Genomic DNA, 19,579 nt, shown 5'->3' on the forward strand with positions numbered 1-19,579 from the left:
AAGGATGTCCACTCTCTCCCTACTTATTCAGTATAGTACTTGAAGTCTTAGCCAGAGCAATCAGACAATGAAAGGAGGTCAAAGGGATACAAATTGGAAAGGAAGAAGTCAATATATCACTATTTGCAGATGATATGATAGTATACTTACGTGACCCCAAAAGTTTCACCAGAGAACTCCTAAGCCTGATAAACAAGTTCAGCAAAGTAACTGGATATAAAAAGAACTCAAACAAGTCAGTAGCTTTTCTCTACTCAAAGGATAAACAGGGTAAGAAAGAAATTAGGGAAATGACACCCTTCACAATATAATATATTATTTGCTGTGACTCTAACCAAGGAAGTGAAAGATCTGTATGACAAGAACTTCAAGTCTCTTAAGAAAGAAATTGAAGATCTCAGACGATGGAATGATCTCCCATGCTCATGGATTGGCAGGATTAATATAGTCAAAATGGCCATCTTGCTGAAAGCAATCTACAGATTCAAAAATCTCTGATGTTTTTATGTTGCCAAGCATCTTTATGTGCTTGGTTCCTGCCAGGTCCATTCTTTTTCTTTCTAGATCTATGTCTAGTTGAGTGAACCTTATATCTTTTATTATAACAAAAAATTTCAAAGCATAGAAATTTATGAATGGTCACTAAAACTCCCCTGATGGAAAGAGAGCAATCCAACATATCTGATATCTCAGTGTCTAATGCTTTTACTAAAACATATAAATTAGCACTTATACTATACATTGTACACTTTATTAATTATAATTTTCATATTTATTCATTTTCCATGTGTCTCTGTGTGTATGTATGTACACAAATGTGTACAGATGTTCTCAGGAGCAAGAAGAGAGTGTCAGATTCCTTGGAGTCACAGAGAGTTGTGAGCTGTTGGTTGTGTGTGTTGACAATTGACCCAGCTCTTCTTGGCAAAAGCAGTAAGCCCTAGTAACTGTGAGCCATCTCAACAGACCCACAATTATTAAATATAATTTATATTTAGTAGAAGCTCTCTAAATACTAAATGTCACAGGAAACGAATAGATCTAACTAAACCTCCAGTCTGTGATATTGCAGCTAAGAGAAAAAACATTCTAAGTTACAATCAAGCAGCTTTTCAAAGTACATCTGTTATAATGTATTCCCAGAGGGTTAAATGAATTTCAAAAACAGTAAATCATGAGCTGATCTCTGAGCAATCAAATTGTTGGTGGTAGTTTCATAGTGTATGTTTTATATGTAATGTGGGATAAAAACAAATGAGTAATCAAAGTGGTGCTGTTGAAAACAAAGATTGTCAGCATGGGGAGGGGTAAGAAATGAAGAATCACGTCAATAGGAGGAGAAGCCCTTGGTCCTGTGAATGCTTGTTTCTCCAGTGTAGCAGAATGCCAGGGCATTGAGGGAGGCGTTGGTGGGTGGGAGTGGAATCATCTTCATAGTGGCAGGGGAAGCAGGAGGGGGAATGGGAGAGGGAGAAAAGGGGATAACATTGGAAATGAAAATACATAAAATATCCAACAAAAAAGAAAAAATTCTATAGTACTAAATTGGACAGGAACCACTGGTATAAACTTATAATTTATTTTTATTTTCTTTTAAAAAATTTCTTTCTTTTGTCAAAAAAAGAATGACAACAACCTCTCAATTATTAGACTGTGTTATGAATAAATATCATTTCCAATAGGAAGAACACTGGAATCTCTTTGGGATCATGGATGAGCCTAGAATATCTTATATATCAGAAATCAAGGCTCCAATGTATTCATGAAATCACCTAAATTAGCTCTCATTGAATAAAGATAAATAATCAAGCTTATCTATGGTTAGTAAGTGTAACAACTTGAGACATCTCATTTTTTTCAAACCATTATTTCTCAGGACTATTTCTAAAAACTCAGTGATTACCTATGGACACTATAGAATATCGTCCAATTAAACTCTTATTTTTTAACTTTATCACTTGTATTTGTGGGAGAGAGAGAGAGAAAGAGAGAGAGAGAGAGTGTGTGTGTGTGAGAGAGAGGGGGGGGAGAGAAATGAGGTTGGGAAGGCATAAGTGTAACAGACTCCCAAACCTTAGTAGGGCCTTAGCACAACTAAGGAAATACCACTTAAGTTGTAAAACTCAGCATGTAGGCAACACCCCCTGCCCAAATAAAAACAAAGACCTGATCTATCAAATTCCATAGTCTGGGAAAGTCCTTAAATATGCTAACCTAGCATTTTGGCATAGTTCTGCTTCTGTACAACTGTTCTTTCTGAGGTACGTCAATTTAAGATGTGATTTTCTTTTTAATTAAACCCATCTTGAGATAGTCTTAGGGCCACATTTTTGTCCCAAACACCCAATGTAGTTGCTGACAGACCAATAAATACTTTTTATTGGCTTGAACTTAACCCAGTAGTACTCTCTGGTGGATTCCCTAGAACATTTCTGGAGGCCCCAGCAAGATCTCCAGAAACCAGAACTCAAGACTACATGGGTCTCAGAGCCCATAGGAGTGAAAAGTGTGGTGGTCCAAGGACTTCTAGAGGTTATACAATCTAAGACAATTCCATGGCCCAAGACTTCCTCTGTTCAATCACTGACTAATGTTTCAAAGAAATCTGATATGTCCACCTCAAAAGGGAACAAACTTAAGTCTTTCCTCATCTGTCGGCTCCAGAAGTAAGTCTAGTTAAGGTACTTTTTGTTTAGGACACAAAGTGGAGACTGATACAGTGTCTGGGATCTATGTAAGATATCACTAGACTCCTCTGGTCTGTTCAGGTAAAGGAATGAATGGTAGCCAGCTCTGTTTGCCTTTGCTTTGTGTCTTCCCATTTGTGTCTCTCAATTTGTTTTGTTAGTTCTGAGAGATGGAGAAACAGATGTAAAATGGGAAATGGAATGAGCTATCCCAAGATAGTAGCTAAAACTGCCCCCCAAATAGCTGATGACTTCCCACAGGCCTACAAGCTATTCCAGGCCACCTGCCTTTGCTGTGCGTGTACCCTATGACTACATGTCACAATTACAGCTGCTGGTGGGAGCTCTTCAGAAGAGAAGGTGAGCATTGGTCCCCATGGTCCAAAGGAAGTTTTTAGGTGAAAACAAATATGTCTGCTTCTCACTCAGGACATTACAGACCTTCTGTGAAATTGATTAGCCCTCTTTTCGATGCAGGTCGCCCAGTATAGTTCATGTCATCTGAAGTATGACAGAGAGACACCAGCCACCCCAAAACATTTTCCAAATAGTGTCTCTTTTTGGTGTGAGACACTTCTCTCCCAAATGTGACTCAACACTTGTGTTCTCTTGTTGAAGATCCAAAACTTGTGGATTGGCCATGTTGCCCAGAATAACACTGAATTATTATTTCAGTCCTATTTGAAGAAAATAATCTTTCCCTTCCTACTGCTGGAGTGCTCACTCAGGCTCCAACTGTTTTGTTAAACATTCTGTTTTCAACCATTGGTCTATACAATTCAAAACCCACCAATCAGAACTAACCATTCTCTGATAAGAATAGAGAAACAAGCCCCAGAGAATAATAGAAAAGCCAGCCAGGAAGGGAATCGCTGTGGGACAGTGAAGCCAGGATAGACCAGATTTCCCCTCTATCTGACCTGACTAGGACGCCAAGACTGACCAATGCAAGGAGACTCTGGGAAAATTTTTCCAGCCCTTTTTTAAAGGCTAATGATAGGTGCTAAAATATATTGTTTGTTTATTTGTTTTTTATTGCAGTTGGCCCCAGATATTATAAAATAAAACTTTAGAAGTAAGAAGAGTTTGGGAATATGAACAGGTCCCAAATGTTGATGAATATTCAAATCATTTACAATATGGAGGCAATGTAAAAGATACCCTATAGAGGGAAACCAGAGACACTAGGAATGGAAGGGAAACAAGAATAATCCACCCTACTTAAGTGATTAAAAAGGGTGTCCTTGCCAAAGCACTGGGACCCTCAAAGAGGCCTGTGGCCTATCTGTTCAAAAGGCTTAATTCTGCTTCTTCCAGTTAGGTGGCCTGTTTATAGGCAGTTGCCACCTCAATCATACTACAAAAGAAGCTGGCAAACTAACTTTGGGACAGAAAGTATCAGCACTATCCTAACCAATCAGCACTCTGTAGTTGACTCTTTGGAAGGCCTATAGAAGTTGTATATTCCAGAGAGGTGGATTTACAACTCCCAAATAATGCATTAGCAGAGCACTTTTCTGCATCAGTTCAGTTTCTAGTTCTATAAAACTCCAACCATGAGCCTAGCCAGCCTGCTGCCAGATGATAGATAATCTGAGAGAGCTTCTCCAAGCCAGCCATGAACTTAAGGTCGTCAAATGCCCCCAACCAAACTGGATGCAAAACAGAGTATAATTCCATGATGTGGCAACAGATATAGACTGGGTCATCTGGCATAGAGCCTTGTGAAGGAGGATACCCTGGAGCATAGCAAGCACTTGGAGTTCAGCTCATCTAAGCTGGCACTGACTATATGCAAGCACTAGTAGCTGCAGTGAAAGAGGGAATCAACCCTTGTCTTAGAACCCCAGACCCAGATGATCCATGAATCCAGATCCAGCTGCTACAGGACCCCAGGTCCAGATGCTTCATGACCCCACACCCAAATGTTGCCATCTCTGTGGCTGCTGCACTTTCTGCTCTGCTCCACTGGGGTGCTGATTCACCAAGAGCCTCTATTTATACTTCCTTATCTATGCTTCTCCTGAAAATGACTTACGTGGTACAACCCATCAGACCTGATATAACAGAAGCCCTACCAGGAGGAGCAGAAAAGGTCTTATACACTGGTGGGAGCAGTTTTATTGAAGATGAAATCAGGTAAACCCAGGGCACACTTTTCACCTTGGACAAGATGGTAGGGGCCCAGTCCTTCACCCCAAAAACTTCAATACAAAGAGTAAAGCTTCTGGTGTTAACCCAGGCACTTCCCAGGGAGAAGAGCAAAGCCATTACTGTTTACACAGATACACATTTTCTGTACACATTTTTCATGGTCCATGTCCATTAAGCCCTCTGTGCCGGAGGAGGAAGTAGTCCCTGACTTCAGCTAAATAAAGAAACAAAACCAATATAAAGAAACTCTGGCCATGCTAGAGGTCTATTACCAGCCAAGAAAAAGTAGTCATCATCCGTTGTAAAAGGCAACACAGCCGGAATCTTCAGAGACCTAAAGGAAAAGGACAGCAGACTTGGCTACCTTAGAGGGAAGAATCTTAGAGCCAGTGGAAGATCTCCATATGATGGTTATCCTGCCTGATTCTGAATTGCTTTAGATCCCAACCTATACAAAAATAAACCAAGTAGACACAAAGAGAAGATGCCGAATGGTAAATGGTTGATGGTTCTTGTCAGTAAAGAGACCCTTGCTCCCTGCCATTATGAGAAGACAGATAGTTGACAAATTCTACCAGGTCACCCATCTAGGAGAAACTAAAACTGCTGAGTTACTCCAGCCAAGATGTTAGAGTAAATTTGGTTTGCCCCCTCATACTAGTATTTGACGGTGGCTTTGTCTCTTTCCTGGACAAAGTTTCCAAAACTCTGGCAAATGTCCTATTTGCTGATTGGAAACTACATTGTATACCTAGAGAGCACAAAACTCAAAACAAGAAAAATAAAAATGTTCACAAGAAGAGCAAATTGGACCAACATTTTTCTCTCCTAAGGGCCAGATATGCCCAATATTGAGATATTCATTAGGCAAAATTTATTAACCATTCACTCATCTTCTCCTTACAGACTTTGAAACAAACCCACAGGACTATTCATCAGATGGTTCAAGCAGATGCATTCTTGCTAGTGTCTGAGCTAGCCTGCAAGTTCATGTCTGGCAACCTTTAATGGATAAAGAGAATTCTGAACCAGAACCTACAGCCATATCCTGTTGTCCTAAACACTCCTACATCAGTGAAGGTCACTGGTGTTATCCTATGAATTTATCATGCCCAGCTAAAGGAGGCCACAGAAGATCTTGATAGATGGGTCTCTACCATGTCCTCCAACCCCTAAAGATAAGACAAACATGGGCTCTCTAACTGTGGCTGTGCTATTTTGTCTGTTTTGTCCACCTGTGGGAAAGACTCAAAATCCCATTATCCAGGGATTTTAGTATAAAAATGAAAAAAGACCAGAACCAGAAAATTAGTAGAATCTCCACGTATGAACTAGCAACTGTAAATGACACTAACCTAAGCTCACCCTGGGGGACCCCCAAGAACAGATGCCGGTTTAGTGTCACCAAGACATCTACTACCTAGTTCCCCATCTTCAACTTCCTGTAGTAATACACAGCAGATTAATTCCAGGATTGGCAGTTGAATATAATTCAAGGTTCTAAAGACTCCCTGGCTTGCTTGCACTAGTATCTTAACCAAATATACACAAATTATTTGTACTGAAGGGGAACATACTCCTCCGTGACCCTGTGCATGTTTGCTACACGCTTTCATCTACAATGGAGAAGAAGGCGGAACCCACCTAAATCTAGATTATGGGCTTCCCCATCCCCCTTACTTTGAAAAGGGCAAAAGTCCCATACTCTGCTGCAGTCAGAGTTTCAGCTCTGGTTATGAGAGGTAAAACTTTAAAAAACGAAGTACTTGAGTAGACGTAGAGCTGGACCATCAAGAAAATGCTGTTTCCCATCTGTTTCCCATTCTGTTAGATTTCTTAGCCAAGGTTGTTCTTTAAAATCAAAGAAAATTGGATTTCCTATTCATGAGAAAAGGAGGTCAATGTAAGATACCAGGAAAACCTTGTTGATTCTAGGCAATAAGTAAAGGATAATTATATATGTGTAACTATATATTTATGTATGTATGTATGTATGTATGTATGCATGCATGTATGTATATATGTATAGCTTAAAATAACCTTCAGGGAAAACTGTCAAAAATCTTAACAACTCATACCAATCCTGGTTCTCTCTGCCTCTCTGGCTAACTAGTCTACTTAAGTCCAAACTCTCACTATAGGACACTGCTTGTTCAATATCCTACTTAGCTATATACTCATGCTGAGGAGGTGATGAAACTCTCCGGCTACAGGTAAGACTTTGATTTTACTCGGTCATAGAACCAGTGAAAAATGAAACAGACTCCAAACTTTAGCACAACCGTCTCCAGGATGGAAGTGGCATTCAAGTCTTGGAACCCGGCATGTAGGCAGCCACGCTTGTCAGAGGACTTAATCCATCACAGTCCATAGTTCTGAAAAAGTTCCTAAATGTACTAGGCCTTTTGAATTCTGTAGTTCTGCTTCTGAATAATTGAACTGGCTCACTGAGGTGTGTTAGTCTAGCATGTGGCTTCCATCCTTTAAAGGTAAGTCTGAGAAATGCTTGGGACTGGACACAGGCCCTAAGCATCCAGAGTAGTTGCTGACTATCTAATAAATGCATGTCCCATAGCCTTCTCTGATGAATACTTCACAATATACATACAGGAACATTTTCAAAGTCAGAGGACATCTTCATGTCACCTTGGGGTCTAAGGATTGAACTTAGGTTGTCAAGTTTGGGTACCAAACAACTTTATCTTCTGTGTCATCTTACCTACCCTGATTTAATGGTTTAAATGCTGATCTAAGTAAATCAAATGTATCAACCATTTATCCTCTTGTATCTCATGACAACCAAGTTGCTGATAAAGGGAGATCGCCTTTGTGTGCAAACATTTTCAGGGAAAAGAAATCAAAATAATGATACTTTACAACAACCTGAATAATAATTAGCTATGGTCACAAAATATTAGTCCAAATAATCTTTCCTTCACAAGATAAACTTAGGACTGGGGAGTTATCTCAATGGTTAAGGCATTTGCTGCACAAGCATGAAAATGTGAATTTAACTTCCCAGGCACATGTGAAAGATGTGGTAAGTGGTGTGCACATGTAATCTCAGTACTGGGGAAGTGGAGACAGACACATCCTTGATGCTCACTGACTACTTATTCTAATCAAATCAGTGAGTATACAGTTAAAGGATAATAAGCTGTGTTGAAAAAAAAAAGTCTGATCATCCTGAGAAATGATCCTCTGAGAATCCTGAGAATAACCTCTGGATTCACACACATGCAAACAAATCCACATGCACCCGCCTACACACATGTCTAAATTTAATAAAACCTCTAGGCATATCCAATGACTGACAAGAGGATAACGGGATGAGAATTTCATGTGCAGGACACCTGAGAGAAACATGAAGGAAAGTTAAGAAGTAGCAAACTTGTAAGAAGCACTAGCTAGTGTCTTCTTCATTACACCCTCAGAGAAACAACTGCCAAAAAGTAAAAAGAAATAAGTAGATAAAGAATCTAAGCAATCAATTCACTATGCCATGAACCTTATTTAAACTCTAATTTATATAAATTAATCATAATTGTAGAGCAAACTTGATTCTTTAAAATATTATGTAATTATTTTCATCCCTTTAAGGTTTTATAATGGCAGATCATTGGGGATAAAAACATGGCCCAAATGGAAAATAATGCTTCCTGGACAAGAATGAGGACCTACATGCAAACCTCCAGGTCTCAAGAAAAATATTAAAGTACCTAACACAGCAGTGCTGGAGGAGGGGCAGAAACAAGAGGTCCACTGCAGTTTAGTAGCTGCTAGGCTGACAGGTTCACTGAGAGACCCCATTTCAAGGGTAAATAGCAAATCAAAGACAAAAATAAAACCAAATCATCTCTTGAGCCTGTATATTGTAGCATAAATTAAACAATATTCCTTGAAAGCAATGTGCAGAGCAAAGGAATTAAACAGAACTCTGAGGGAAACAAAAATGGTAAGAGTGAATAGTTGCTGAAGACAAATGAGATCTTTATTGTATTGTCAACTTATTTTGATGGCTTATATTTACTGTGTGTGTTATCTGCTACCTGGTGATTCTAACTCTATCTCATACTGCTGCATTATCATAAAATTTACATGTAATCCATATGTTAGCACCAAAAAGCAGAAAAAAATTAAATACTGTTGGTGGGGAGCACTTCACGAATCTAGGGTGAGATTTTAGCTGAACTGATCCTGTGCAGGTCTTCTGCAGAGAACCAGAGTTCTTGAGTGCCACAGTATGGTATGACCAGATGACAGGATTTCACTGCATTCCCCCTAATTCTCTCATTATTACTGTCTTTCCCCTTCCTCTTCTGAGAGGTTTTCTGATTCTTGGCTTGAATAGAGAGCAACTCGATGAGTATAGAAGAAGAAGGAGGAGGAATAGAAGAAAAGGAGGAGGAAGAGAAAGAGGAAGAAGAAGAACAATACATAGTGTTGGAAAAGTAAAATAAGGGAACTTTGAGGCAGGAAATGATGGTAGCTATGATATGATCATATTTCATGACACAAATGAAAGAAATTCTCAAGAATAAGGAAATAATACAATAAAACTTTTAATTAAAAAAGCTCCACTGTGACAAATACCTGAAATGGATTAAAGGAGGATGCATTTATTTGGACTCATTCAAAGTTGGTCTGTCCTCATTGCTGTGGGTCTGTGGTAAGAAAGAATCCCATGATAGCAGGAGCATGGGATAGGGAAAGCTTATCGATTTGTGACAGAAAAGAAACAGAGGGAAAAGGAGAGGAAGGGAGGGAGGGAGGGTGGAGGGAGGGAAGGAAGGAGGGAGGGAGAGACAGAGACAAAGACATAGAGACAGACAGACAGGCCCAGTTACCTATTTTCTTCAACTATGTCTCATGGCCTACTCTTTCCCACATTCCAAAATTGGCATCATGTTCATGATTCTTCAAGGGATTAACCTATTAACAAAATTGACCCCTTGTGTCACAAACTGCCTGTCAACACTGCTTTTGGAACCAACACCTGGCCTTCTGACAGAAACCTATCTAAACTACATTACTGTCTTCACAAAGATTTAGTCCAAGAGTAGAACTAGGGATTTGCTTTCTTTCATTATTTCTTCCACACTCCCACATTTCTGTTGTGCACATCTATTTGTAGAGCAGCAACAAAATCATTTATAGAATTTGTCAAGCACCATCATTGCAAGTCCTTACTTTAGCTTAATTAAACCATCCACTCTAACAACCCTAGGAGTTTATTACCATCCCCGTTTGACAGGGTAGGAACCTGAAGCACATGGCTTGCATCAATGTAAAAACTAAATAATATGAAGCACACAATAAGTACTCAGTAAGTATTTGGTGAACTCAAATAGCTTGATTATTTTAATTACTATTTTGAGTAACTTAGATTTCCAATAAATCTAACCAATGGTAAGGCAACCCAAAAGAATGTTTTGATTGTCACAAATTGATAAGCTTTCCCTATCCCATGCTCCTGCTATCATGGGATTCTTTCTTACCACAGACCCACAGCAATGAGGGCAGATCAACTTTGAATGAGTCCAAATAAATGCATCCTCCTTTAATCTGTTTCAGGTATTTGTCACAGTGGTGCTTTTTAATTAAAAGTTTTATTGTTTGATTTCCTTATTCTTGAGAACTACCTTCATATATATCATGGAATATGATCATATCATAGCTACCATCATTCCCTGCCTCAAAATTCCCCTAATTTACTTTACCAACATTATGTATTGTTCCTCTTTCTCTTCCTCCTCTTCTTCCTTTTATTCTCCTCCTCATCCTCCTTCTTCTATATTTGTCAAGTTGGTCTCTATTTACATTTACCAAATAAATTCATACTTTCACTTTAAAACAGTTATATTTTTGTGTTTATGTACATGTGTGCATGCATGTGTTTGCAACTGTAAGCACATGTTTGTGTGTGTCTGTGTGTCTATCTGTCTGTCTATGTGTTTGTCTGTCTGTGTGCAAACACATCCTCATGATTCCCACGTGAAGGTCAGAGGACAGTTAAGAGAACTGGTTCTTGTCTTCCATGGTATCAGTCCAGGAAAAATGTCCATGATCAATCTGGAGTTCAGGCACTTTAACCAGCTGAGCCACCTTGCCTGACCCACTTAGATGCTTCTCAGAAGAAAGCAGACATTTGCATTCTGGAACTCTTAAACTATTTGTTTCCTTCAGCATTTTAGCTGCTATGTGGCTTTCTAAATAGGATTTACAAAATAACCGTTGCTATTTTTTTCATTGGAGAAAGCATGACAATTTTACTTGCCTTGGTGTTTCTCAAAATCTCAGTTGAAAATCAGTTTATAAAAAAAAATCTTCAAATTGCAATGAACCAGAAGCATACCTTGGATGACCTCAAAATATAATTTGAACGAATACTGTGTTCTCTGGTTTGCTTATTTTATATTTAGAGTGTGTTTATCTTTTAAAATGAGCTATGGGAGCAATAGAAATAGCATCACTTTGGAGAATGTCTTACTAAGCAGACAACATTCAATGTTTCTGTAAGTATATGTTATAATATTTTGTGTCTGATAGCATGCTTACAATTATATCTTCTTTTCATTTTCTACTAACGTAAGAAATGTGTTGTTTCTGCATTGCATTTTAAGGCTCAGTGCATGTTTGCTATGTTGCTTTAAAGGTCACCATGCCATCAGCCTGGTTCATTCAAATGTGCCTTCATTGCACAATATAGGAAACATCTGGAAATAGTCCTATTTTCTATACAATGCCTTCACTCTATTATAGCTCTGCAGTAATGCATTCATTTAAAGCATGCCATCTCCCCCTACCCTAACCTTAGCTCCTTCTGCCACTTCCAATTGTCAACAATTCTTGGAATATGTACCATGTAAGCTAGACTCATTTAATTTTATATGGCAGAAAGTCAATCTAACTGCTTGGTACAGAAATAAAAGGTTAATTCATGCATGGCAGACAAATAACATCTAGTGCCCAAATCTTAACCCTTTTTTTTTCCTCTAATGCTGTCTTTCTAAAACTCTCTCAGCTTGTGGTATCCATCAGTGTGTGGAAGCCATAAGCCCTTGTTTTCAGAACTTAGACAACCATGAAAAGTAAGACCTTTCTTCTCCAACACAGTTAGGCTTCTACATATATGCTGCCCATCCTCCATATGTTAAATAGTAAAATGACTCTAAAACTTAGCTCCTTTGAGACTGAGGTCATTTCTTTGTACCCTGCACAGTACTCTGCACAGGACAGTACAATCATGTACCAACAGTGGATGAGATCATTTTGAAGAGTATTGAAACACACACATGAAAGCATGTGTGTTTTCAAGACAATGATAGATACTGTTAATTAAAGGAGGCTGCACCAATGAAATAAGAATGCCCTGTGTGTTTCCTTACATGCTTAGAGAGTAAGAGAGGGTATGCAAGTAAAATTGAGTGGCAAACTACTGAAGCTAATAGATGCTGCCCTACAATGGAAAGATGGTACAGTGGTTAAACCACTTACTATAGAATCATGAGACCCTTGGTTCAAATTCCTAGAAAGGATGTAAAATCCTGACATATAACACAAGTATATATTTTCTCCACACTTCTATGGTTATGAGTAAGAGATATAAAAATAAATCCATAGAATCCTGAATACTTTAGCCTAGTGTGCTTATGGAAAACTCAAGGGACTGTCTCCAACAAGATGTAAGGTAAGGACAAACACCAGAGATAGATGTTTGACCTCCATAGAGGTGTCGCAGCAGAAGCAGAGCCCCACTCTCACACACAAGCATATAAGAACATAAAAATTAATGAATCTTTTCGTCTCATGACTCTGGATCTCGTCATATCCAGAAAAGTATCAGAACATATCGTGATTATATGCACTAATGATCCACTGGGTGATAAAATACTCACTAGAAAGTAAGTCTTTGAAGATAAAGGTTCATTGAAACCCAATATTCACTACCTGGGATCTCTGTGAATGTGGGTAAAGTTTACAGCTCAGTTAAGAGTTTATGATTTTTCCCAGAGGGACTTATATGGACCATGTGATAGTCACATATGATGGAACAAGTAGATAGCACAATGCAAAGCACATGGCTGGAAGGGAAGGAACAATGACAAGGCTAAGTTTTAGCATTGGATTTCCTAAGGAGTAAGGACAGTGAGAGAGAAATTAGTCTGATTCCCAGTGGTTGGTATTACATTACAACTGTCAGGGAGCAGTGACAACTGTGCACAGTTAAAGGCTTGCCCAGTACCCTCATCTGTCTGCCCATTGCAGACTACATTTTCAACCCTATTTCCATTTGTTTTATTCTTACTGAACAGTACACAGGACTATAAGACAGTGGGTAAGGTCACATTCTTCCTGTCTCTCTGGAACCCGTGGAGCTTTTTATCCATCTCCATGTCTGTCTCTACATGGCTTAGGATCTGAATAATGACTTCCAATTGAAAAATAAGATTCAGTCACCCATCCTCTCTTGGCAGTGATGTTAGATTCTTATTTGACCAATTCCTCCAGATTTGGAGAACATCCTGTGGCTACCGCCAAAGACAAATGATATACACAGACACCCAGAAAGGGAGAGAGAGAGAGAGAGAGAGAGAGAGAGAGAGAGAGAGAGAGAGAGAGAGAGAGAGAGAGAATCACACCCAAGTCTCGAGGTGCTGAATATTTCATCAGGTTGTGTAGATGTCCTATTATGCTAATAAATACAGATGGTTTGTAAAATAGGGCTAAAGACAGGGACATAACTCAGAAGTTTGCAATTTGCCAATTAATCGCCCTATTTCTTTCATCTAAAGCACTCTGGATATACTGTTTAAAATAAAAGCACAAGAGTAAAGAGTACTATAAAATAAATGGCTGTGCTCTGTCAATTACATAGAGAGTTTCTGGGTAATTCCTAGGGTGAGAGGTAGCAGGCACATGCAGAGATTTTTATAATACTTTATAATAGTTTTCTTTTTCACCTTAAATTGAGTATGAGACTTCACTATTTAACCTCAGTTAAACCACAAGGATGTTGGTCCATTACAATTAGCTAAATTAATGTTCTGAATAGGAAAATGATGGTCTTGAACAAGCAGTAATTAAAAGGCTTTAACCACCCTCAGAAAGGCCACCCCCACTCTCTGTCTACATGACAACTATGAAGGTTTCATTTACACAGACTGATTTGCTCATGGCCACTGTATGAAAATTACACTCCCACCCCAGGTTTGTTCATTTTCCTTACTTACATTAGTTCAGGACATCCATGGGATCTCAAAATCATTTACTAAGGCAGGTTCCAATCATGTGTTCCCAGACCTCAGAGAGAGATAATTGCTGCTCATACCCATACTGTCAATTATCTTGCTTTTCTATGTGTAAATGTTATTTAAAAGAACAATAAACCCTTTGAGGAAGTTCTGGAGAGATGACACAATCGTTACAACACATTTTCTTACTGAGACCTCAGTCTGAGCACCCATCTGGAGAAACTCCCAGCTACCTGTAACTCTAGCCTCATGGTATCTGTCGCCCTCTTCTGACTTCTGTGGGCACCTTCACTCAGACATGCATATCTCCCAACACACATACACGCACATCGTTACAAATAAAATGTATATTTAAAAATACCTTAAGGACACTGGGCTGTATCTACTATCTCTTATATTTTCAAATTTGTTAAAAATAAATACCTCTGATAATATGGCAAAAATAAAATACAGTGTGCATCCATAAATACCAGCTGGGCATTCAAGGCAGGAGTAGATATTATCTCTCTTTAAAAAAAAAAAACTACTTTCATTTTTTTTTAATTTTTGAAATTATAATATAAACACAATGTTTCTGCTTTATGTCCACCCCCCATCCAAACTCTTCTATACACCTTCCTTTCTGTCTTTCAAATTCACAGCCTCCTTTTAAATTGATTGTTAATATAGTCATATATGCATGTATATGCATATGCATAAATACGACCTGCTAGGTGTAATGTTACCTATATGTATGTTTTCAGGGATCACTGTTTGGTGTTGGGTAATCAACTACTGTGCTCATCCTTGGGGAAGACTATTTCTACTGCTCTCAGCATTCCTTAATTGCTTGTAGTTCTGGAGCCTTGTGGGCTCTTCCCATCCACTTTGTTCTATTATAGTTGTCCTTCAGTTCACGTTTAGACAGATACAATGATGAGGCTATGAGTGTATCCTCTGCCATTACTAGGAGATACACCCTCATAGAAAACTCAGTGATCTTCTTCCTCTTACAGTCTTTCCACCCCCCACTTACAGCAATGCTGGCTGAGCCTGATATGCTGAAGTTATTTTGTATACATATCCATTGGACTAGGCTCTAAAGCCCTACATGTTGATTGGTTGTGGGATTTCTGTACTGGTCTCCATCTGTTGGAAAGAGAAAGCTCCCTGTTTATGGATGAGGATTACAGTGTCTCTGGGCATAGAGACAAATATTGGAGTGTCCTTAGGGATGATGCTGGTTTAGTAAAATGGTAGTTGTAAATTCTCCTCCTAGATTCACTAGCTCTATATAGTGGTGGGGTTTCCAGCGCCAGGCATTATTTCTTTTTTGTTTAGTGGGTCTTAAATCCAATGGCTGAGTTGTTGGTTACCACAAAGGTATATATGCCACTACTGACTCTTAGGGTTCTCATGCCATACTGGTTATTACTATGGTTCATGGACAGCATAGCAGGGCAGTACTGTTGGCTGCCTTCCTCCTTTGGAAGCTTGCAGGGCACCTTCTGGTACCATGAGAGCTAGACTTCAGATAGGAGGCTTATAGGTCAGCTCCATCTCAGAGTTCTCTGAGCCCTATTTCTGAAGTTCATGCTACCTTCAGCAAGAGCGATTTAACTTATCTCTAGGGGGTCACCAGGGGCAAGAAAAATACCCTGTATGTTTTGGGAGTCTCTTGCACAATCTTGGCCAGCAATTCAAAAGAAGCATTCTTACACCCAATGTGGGAGATTTTATTAGTTGACCTTTGGGTCTTGGCAGGACCATTGTCAGCCCACTTAAGAAAACACTGTCTATGTACATTTACACACAGACCTAAATACATTATAAGGATATTTTAAGTGAATAGTAAAGTATTATGATTCCTTATGACTTTTTCAGAAATCCTTACTCTTATTATGCCATTCTCTGAGAGGAAATAAGTGTAATAGCATATACTATTTTCAATTTGTCATACTCTTACAAGAAGGGAACAACAATTATTAAATTGAACATAGCTTTATATATTAAAATGTTTCAACATTAGAACCCCAGTCTGATTCCTAGCAGGCCTGTAAAAAGAGAACCAGGCATGATCGCATATCTGTAGCCCGAGCTGTGTGGAGACAGAGACAGATTTGTTCCTGGGGCTCACTTGCCCGCCAGTCGAGCTGAGAAAAGTTGTTTCAAAAGTTAAAAGGGAGAGCAATTTAGGATGACACCCAATATTGACCTCGGGCCTTCACATGAACATTCACATACACACATGCACACATACAGATACATCCTTGCAGATCACACACACACACACACACACACACACACACACACACACACACACACGGTAGGAGTGTTAAATGAACTACCCTAGTAGGAGTTTATTGATAAGAGGGCTTTGCCTTAGGCTGCAATGGCAAGGGTCACAGAAGGCTGTTTTCAGTAGAAAATTTGAGTTACATGGGTGTAGTCTTAGGGAGAATAGAGGTTGTACAGGTATGGAAGAAAAGCTGGTTTGGGGTCATGATAAAGGTATTTAAAAACCATCCAGCCTTTCATCCAGCCTCCTGCAGAGTAACTTCAAGAAGAAGCTGAAGAAATGTTATTTGCATGCAGTTTGTAGAGTGAAACGGATATTGCAATGGTTCTCAGCCTTCTGTCAGAAACCACATGGGCAAAAGAGACAGTACTGTCAAAATCTTTTAGGCTCAGGGTTAGCATGAAAAAAGCTAACTTTTGAAAGATCCTTTCATTAGGAGAAGTAGATAAAAGTGAGACTAGAGAATATGAACTCTTTATTTTAAATAAATGAGATAAGGCAGTTTGAATATTTTATACGGTTGTATTCTAAGTTTTATTTATGTGTATGTGTGTGTGTGTCTTCATCTTGGTATGGCACATGCATGTAGGTACCCACTGAGGCCATAAGAAGGTAATGAATATCCTGGACCTACAGTTACAGAGGATGGTAGACAATCTGATATGGATGCTAGGACCTCAGGTTGGGTCCTCTAGAACTGCAGTACACAATCTTAACATTTATTCAACCCCATGTTTCAAATGTTATAATATTGGAGAACAATGTCCACTGCTGCATGATTTTTTTCTAGATTATTTAAATGTTTTAATGTTGTGCCAAGTATATTAGTATGTAAGTATGTTTTCAAATGTTCTAAACTAAAAGATATTTTATGTTTTCTTCTCACATTTGACCTCATTATATATGTATAGAAACATGTGGTATGTAATTTCTCCTATGTTTACTTTTAAAGTGTATTTTACTGGGTGACACAATGCATATATGTTTACTATCTTTTCTACCTCATTGGTTATGTGCTCAAATTCCAGGCATTAGGCCAGGAAGCAAACACCTTTAACCTCTAAACAAACTTCTGGGTCCTTTTCTATAATTCTTCTTGATAATCAATAGTGTTCCCAGTTTGCTCAAAACTTACCATCTCATGCTTCTTAACCAGATCATGTGAGTTACTCAATCAAGCTTTCCCACAAGAAATAAATTTCCAACATGCAATCATAATGCCCTCTCCTTTTCAACATGTGTTCTGTGCTCCCACGTCAAACCTTTCTAATTAATATCGACAAGCCCGGGGAGTGTGCAAACTTGAACTCTCAAGCTCTATACCACACATTAAATGGATACAGAGATGGAGACATTTATTCAGACAAATTAAAAAGTCCAGGCATCCCTCCTGTTGTCTCACGAGTTCAGAGTCAATTAATTTAGGTGATATTTAACTTAATGTTCCTGCTTTGTTATACACATTACATTTGTTCAGTATTCATTTTAGCTCTCATATTTTTTAATGAAAAATAGATTCTTCTCTCATACAATACATCCCAATCACAGTTTCCCTAGCTTCCTTTCTACCCACTCCCTCCACAGGTACCAAAGACAAAAGAAACATTGAAAATACAGGATTTTAAAAAGATACTGTGTGTGTTTGTGTGCGTGTGCGTGTGCGTGTGCGTGTGTGTGTGTGTGTGTGTGTGTGTGTGTGTGTATACATATGCCACATAGGCAGAAGTAAGCATGGAGCTCAAAGAGACCAGAAGAGGACACTGGGTCCCCTTTGGCTAGAAGAACAGGGAGTAAATAGCCACTCAATGTGGCTTCTGTGATCAGCAAGCCCTCTTAAGTGCTGAGACATCTCTCTAACCCTAGAAATTTAGTTTTCTTTGTCAGGGTTCAGTCCACATAGCAATAACGATCTGGTTTGTTTTGGTGTCATTCATTATATTTAATCCTTACTTGGACTATCACAATTTTAAAACTCAACACTGGATACACGCAAGACTTTTAGTCCAAATCCTCACTCTTCTCTTTAAAAATATCCATCATATCTTATTTCCTGGGACTGGAAAGGGACAAGATAAATAATTGTATCACAACATTCTGGAGAAATGTTTTAAAAGGGAGTATATCTCAGTATTAATAACACTGACTTTTCATCTCTTCGTGAAACCCTCAGTTTCTTAATCTTTGTGTTGTTACAAGAAGAGATAATAGCTAGACTCAGACACTTGATGGCTGAGGCTTTATGTCTAATCACTCAGTTGAAATCATTGTATATCTCTTTAAAATTTTACACTTGAGAAATGTTCACTACTTGCCAATCACTTCCAGAGTGCTGACAATCACAGAGTAAGCACAAGACACATGATCAAAGAGTTTTATAACGTGGTGCTGCCACTTGCTGTATTAATAAGATGAGGAACGTTTTTATCACTGACAGTCTTATAGGCCAGCAGTATCTATGTCTGGATGTTTGTGTCATAATCCTGCCCTTTCGAAATACATTTAGCTCAGCACAGAGACATGGAAAAAACAATTGTGCAGATTGTTTGCTATGTGAGTACACACTCTGTTTTGTTGTGCTGTTAGCTCAGATGGGCAGCAAACCCTGCAACATTGCCATAGCTAATATAGAACAATCTCTAGCCAGTAGGTTTAAAAGACACTGCTTGAAATTAGTCATTCAACAAATCTTTATCTCTCTCTCTCTCTCTCTCTCTCTCTCTCTCTCTCTCACACACACACACACACACACACGCACACACACACACTCACACACACATACACACACACACGCACACACACACATACGCACACACACACTCACACACACACATACACTCACACACTCACACACACACATACATGCTTCTACTACCAGGAATGTCATTAAATGTATTACTAAAGTGGACAGAAACTATCCATTGACCACCAACTGTATTACTTTGGTATCCATTGAAGAGACCGAGTATGACATTTGCACTTCCCTCCATGAAGGTTACTGACATCATTCTTTAAAAAGATGACCTAACTTTGAAGACATTATAAAGATCACATTAAATTCAGAACCTAATCAAAAAGGGAGTGGCAATGTGGATGATCCCCTCTATGCATTTTCACTAGTCTCTTATATTCAGCTGGGGATGTTCCTCTGTGGGTAGCATCCCAGAGGTACTAGGTTCAATCTTCAGAACTGCCTACACCAGAACTAT

The 19,579-nt window shown here is 38.8% G+C and overlaps 1 protein-coding gene and 1 long non-coding RNA gene across 2 annotated transcripts in view; both read right to left on the bottom strand.

Annotated features, from left to right (window-relative positions):
* The window catches only part of Dpp10 (dipeptidyl peptidase like 10), a 1,676,457-nt gene that overhangs the window by 1,438,193 nt on the left and 218,685 nt on the right, over positions 1 to 19,579 (bottom strand). The gene's annotated exons all lie outside the window — the stretch shown is intronic.
* Positions 1 to 19,579, bottom strand: part of LOC134481485 (uncharacterized) — a 42,032-nt gene that overhangs the window by 10,702 nt on the left and 11,751 nt on the right. The window contains exon 1 of the long non-coding RNA XR_010056986.1: positions 1 to 19,579. This exon is cut by the window's right edge and continues 11,751 nt beyond it. This is a non-coding gene — a long non-coding RNA (uncharacterized LOC134481485).

Source organism: Rattus norvegicus, chromosome 13 (genome assembly GCF_036323735.1).
Source record: "Rattus norvegicus strain BN/NHsdMcwi chromosome 13, GRCr8, whole genome shotgun sequence".
Classification (NCBI taxonomy): Eukaryota; Metazoa; Chordata; class Mammalia; order Rodentia; family Muridae; genus Rattus; species Rattus norvegicus.